We start from the raw sequence: 5,547 nt of genomic DNA on the forward strand, positions 1-5,547 counted from the left end.
TGTTGGGGTAAACCACTGTTTGGGCGCATGGCAGAGCTTGGAAGGGAAGGAGCGCCATTTGACTTTTCAATGCAAAATTGACTGGAATTGAGATGGGACGCCATGTTGCGTTTGGAGAGCCCCTGATGTGCCTAAACATTGAAACCCCCCACAAATGACACCATTTTGGAAATTAGACCCCCTAAGGAACTTATCTAGATGTGTTTTGAGAGCTTTGCACCCCCAAGTGTTTCACTACAGTTTGTAACGCAAAGCCGTGAAAATAAAAATTCTTTTTTTTTTCACAAAAATGATTTTTTAGCCCCCAGCTTTGTATTTTTACAAGGGTAACAGAATAAATTGGACCCTAAAAGTTGTTTTCCAATTTGTCCTGAGTACGCTGATACCCCCTATGTGGGGGGTAACCACTGTTTGGGCACATGACAGAGCTCGGAAGGGAAGGAGCGCCATTTGGAATGCAGACTTAAATGGATTGGTCTGCAGGCGTCACGTTGCATTTGCAGAGCCCCTGATGTACCCAAACAGTACAAACCCCCCACAAGTGACCCCATATTGGAAACTAGACCTCCCAAGGAACTTATCTAGATGTGTTGTGAGAACTTTGCACCCCCAAGTGTTTCACTACAGTTTGTAACGCAAAGCCGTGAAAATAAAAATTCTTTTTTTTTTCACAAAAATGATTTTTTAGCCCCCAGCTTTGTATTTTTACAAGGGTAACAGAATAAATTGGACCCTAAAAGTTGTTTTCCAATTTGTCCTGAGTACGCTGATACCCCCTATGTGGGGGGTAACCACTGTTTGGGCACATGACAGAGCTCGGAAGGGAAGGAGCGCCATTTGGAATGCAGACTTAAATGGATTGGTCTGCAGGCGTCACGTTGCATTTGCAGAGCCCCTGATGTACCCAAACAGTACAAACCCCCCACAAGTGACCCCATATTGGAAACTAGACCTCCCAAGGAACTTATCTAGATGTGTTGTGAGAACTTTGAACCCCCAAGTGTTTCACTACAGTTTACAACGCAGAGCCGTGAAAATAAAACATATTTTTTTCCCACAAAAATGATTTTTAGCCCCCCAAATTTTTATTTTCCCAAGGATAACAAGAGAACTTGGACCCCAGAAGTTGTTGTTCAATTTGTCCCGAGTACGCTGATAACCCATATGTTGGGATAAACCCCTTTTTGGACGCACGGGAGAGCTCGGAAGGGAAGGAGCACTGTTTTACTTTTTCAACGCAGAATTGGCTGGAATTGAGATCGGACGCCATGTCGCGTTTGGAGAGCCCCTGATGTGCCTGGACAGTGGAAACTCCCCAATTCTACCTGAAACCCTACCCCTAACCTCACCCCTAACCCTAATCCCAACGGTAACCCTAACCCTACCCCTAACCTCACCTCTAACCGTTTAATGAACATTTTCTGACAGTCATAAGTGCCACGTATTTAAGTGCCACGTATTTAAGTGCCACATATTTAAGTGCCACGTATTTAAGTGCCACGTGTTTCAGTGCCACGTGTTTCAGTGCCACGTGTTTCAGTGCCACGTGTTTCAGTGCCACGATATTTCAGTGCCACGTATTTCAGTGCCACGTACTATAAATACTATAACTATGTGGTTATACGTGGCACTGAAATATCGTGGCACGTAAATACGTGGCACTTAAGTACGTGGCACTTAAGTACGTGGCACGTAAATACGTGGCACGTAAATACGTGGCACGTAAATACGTGGCACGTAAATACGTGGCACTTAAGTACGTGGCACTTAAGTACGTGGCACTTAAGTACGTGGCACTTATATACGTGGCACTTATATACGTGGCACTTATATACGTGGCCACTGAAATATCGTGGCACTTATATACGTATATAAACGTATATTTTAGTGCCACGTATTTCAGGTTAGGGGTAGGGTTAGGGGTAGGGTTTTTTTTTTTTGTTTGTTTTCTTGTGTTTTTCTATAAAAACGCATGCGTCTAAAAACGCATGCGTTTTACCACGTTTACATGCGTTTTTTCACACATGCGTTTTTTTAAAAAACGCATGCAGATAAAAACGCAAGTGTGAAACCAGCCTAAAAGACGCTTTTTATAGCAAAAAAGTTTTTGCGTCTCCACATTTTGAGACCTATAATTTTTCCACATTTTGGTCCACAGAGTCATGTGAGGTCTTGTTTTTTGTGGGACGAGTTGACGTTTTTATTGGTAACATTTTCGGACACGTGACCATTTTTGATCACTTTTTATTCCGATTTTTGTGAGGCAGAATGACCAAAAACCAGCTATTCATGAATTTCTTTTGGGAGAGGCGTTTATACCGTTCCGCGTTTGGTAAAATTGATAAAGCAGTTTTATTCGTCGGGTCAGTACGATTACAGCGATATCTCATTTATATAATTTTTTTATGTTTTGGCGCTTTTATACGATAAAAACTATTTTATAGAAAAAATAATTATTTTGGTATCGCTTTATTCTCAGGACTATAACTTTTTTATTTTTTTGCTGATGATGCTGTATGGCGGCTCGTTTTTTGCGGGACAAGATGACGTTTTCAGCGGTACCATGGTTATTTATATCCGTCTTTTTGATCGCGTGTTATTCCACTTTTTGTTCGGCGGTATGGTAATAAAGCGTTGTTTTTTGCCTCGTTTTTTTTTTTTTTTTCTTACGGTGTTTACTGAAGGGGTTAACTAGTGGGGCAGTTTTATAGGTTGGGTCGTTACGGACGCGGCGATACTAAATATGTGTACTTTTATTGTTTTTTTTATTTTATTTAGATAAAGAAATGTATTTATGGGAATAATATATTTTTTTTTTTTTTCATTATTTTGGAATATTTTTTTTTTTTTTTTTTTACACATTTGGAAAAATTTTTTTTTAACTTTTTTACTTTGCCCCAGGGGGGGACAATACAGATCGGTGATCTGGCAGTGTGCACAGCACTCTGACAGATCACCGATCTGAGGAAAGTGCAGGCTGCTTCACAGTGCCTGCTCTGAGCAGGCGTCTGTGAAGCCACCTCCCTCCCTGCAGGACCCGGATCCGCGGCCATCTTGGATCCGGGTCTGGGAGCTGCAGGGAGGGAGGTAAGACCCTCGCAGCAACGCGATCACATCGCGTTGCTGCGGGGGGCTCAGGGAAGCCCGCAGGGAGCCCCCTCCCTGCGCGATGCTTCCCTGCACCGCCGGCACATCGCGATCATGTTTGATCGCGGTGTGCCGGGGGTTAATGTGCCGGGGGCGGTCCGTGACCGCTCCTGGCACATAGTGCCGGATGTCAGCTGTGATAATCAGCTGACACCCGGCCGCGATCGGCGGCGCTCCCCCCGTGAGCGCCGCTGATCGCGTATGACGTACTATCCCGTCGGCGGTCATACGGGCCCACCCCACCTCGACGGGATAGTACGTCAGATGTCAGGAAGGGGTTAAGATTGAAAAAATTAGGAATAAGCCCACAGACTCCACAGTCAATGCAACGGGGGCCCATAGAACAGTATGCAGTATGTTAATGTATAATAGAGAATTAAATACATATGTCAGACTATCAAAAAGTCAAGACCCGTAATCATAACCTATATCAACCCCAAGACCATATTGGACGCGCACTAGACTAAGAAATGCTGGGGGGGGGGGAAAAAAAAAAAAAAGAGAAAAGGAAATAATAATAATAATAATGATAATAATAATAATAATTAAAGAAAAAACATATAAATGCAAACATTTGCCAAGAGCAGAAAAAATGGGCCATATACAAAGAGAGCCACAGAAAATCCAATCCGTAGGAGAATGCGACAATAACCAATATAGGTAAATGTAGGCCCCCATGAAGATCCAGGAGAGACGGAATCGAAGACTCTAAAGACTAGGTATGTAGTATATCCGAGATGTCAGTAGTTAGTTTCCAAATTTATCCCAGGGATGCTGGAGGCAATCCCACATCCAAACCATATAGGAACCAGATGATCACGTAAAAAAGGCCCAGAATAGGAGAGGGACATGCGGCACCTGTAAAAAATAGGGGAAAAGCAAAATAATTAATAGATGACCCCGAGGAACAAGCCTACAGAGGCCAAAACTTATTCACCCAAAAAGCCAGTGAATAGAAGCTCCTCATTAAGCCCTGCTGGAGCTGTAGAGTTCAGGTTGAAAATCCAGCGGGACTCTGACCGCAGAAGCAATTTCTTGGGACATCCCCCCCTATTGGATATTTGTATCTTCTCCAACCCAACCACCCGTGTGTTGTTGATTTTACCGGAGTGGTGGGTGAGATAATGGGACGCCACTGAAGTAAGGAGTTTACCCTTTGCTTGATCCAAAGAGGCCAGATTGATAGTAGAAAAATGCTTCTGTATGCGTCGTCGGAGTTCCTGAGATGTCTGTCCCACGTATACCATATGACATGGACATATTAAGGCATAGATGACACAACTGCTCTTGCAATTAATGTAGTTCTTCAAGGTGTATCTGGTTCCATCCCTGGGATTAACAAAAAAATCTCTGTTAGCACACATAAAGGGGCACACATTGCAGCTACCGCATGCAAAGGAACCCTTTAGAACCACACCCCGCTGTAACCTCTTCGTCTGTCTTGTATAATGGCTCCTAGTAAGAAGGTCCCTAAAATTAGGAGCCCTTCTTGCCGTGAGCAGAGGCGTGTCGCTGACAATTTGGGAAGTCTGTAGATCGGTCGTGAGAATATCCCAATGTCTGCGAAGAATCCCCCTTACATGTGACCAATGGGAATTGAAGGTAGTAATAAAACGAGGTCTGGAGTTGACAATTTTCGTCTTAGCAGTCAGTAAAGATACCTGGGATTGGGACCTGGCCCGCTCGTAGGCCGCCGAGATACACCGCCTTGGATAGCTTCTATCTTTAAGTCGTGAGGTAAGCTCCCGTGCTTCCAACCGGAAATCTTTATCTTCAGTGCAATTCCGTCTAACACGCAAGAATTGTCCGATAGGTACTCCTCTCTTAGTGTGCGCTGGGTGGAAACTACGATATTCTAAGAGGGAGTTCGTAGCTGTGGGTTTTCGAAACAAGCTCGTAACCAGTGATCCATTCTCCTTAGTAACCCGGAGGTCCAAAAATGTCACTGAGGACGGGGAAATTTCATATGTCAAGATGATATTATGCGTATTGCAATTTAATGCCTCGATGAAATCCCGGCATTCTGAAGCTGTACCTGTCCAAACAAAGAATAGGTCATCAATGTAACGCCGCCAATAGCGTACATGGTTGTTATATGATGCCATAGGGTAGACCACAGTGGCCTCCCACCAACCCAAAAATAGGTTCGCGAGGGCCGGGGCACAGCGCGCCCCCATGGCCACCCCTGATACCTGTAAAAAGAAAGTCCTGTCGAACACAAAATAATTGTGATTCAAAATGAAACTCAAAAGGTCAACCACAAAAGAGTCGTGCATTCTGTCAGAATTCACGACAAGGTCAAAGAAATATAAAACTGCCGCGGTCCCATCCCCATGGTTAATATTTGAATACAGGGACTCCACGTCACATGTAACGAGCAGAGCCTGTGTTGGTATGCTC

General features: G+C 44.0%; 1 long non-coding RNA gene across 1 annotated transcript; it reads right to left on the minus strand.

The window, feature by feature from the left end:
• Positions 1-3,829: 3,829 nt before the first annotated feature.
• Positions 3,830-4,947, minus strand: LOC143793394 (uncharacterized). The gene is made up of 3 exons (XR_013220118.1): positions 4,809-4,947; positions 4,301-4,476; positions 3,830-4,005 (listed from the first exon to the last, which is right to left on the minus strand). It is a non-coding gene; the product is annotated as an uncharacterized LOC143793394 (long non-coding RNA).
• Between the last annotated feature and the right edge of the window lie 600 nt (positions 4,948-5,547).

Source organism: Ranitomeya variabilis, chromosome 1, assembly GCF_051348905.1.
Source record: "Ranitomeya variabilis isolate aRanVar5 chromosome 1, aRanVar5.hap1, whole genome shotgun sequence".
NCBI lineage: Eukaryota > Metazoa > Chordata > Amphibia > Anura > Dendrobatidae > Ranitomeya > Ranitomeya variabilis.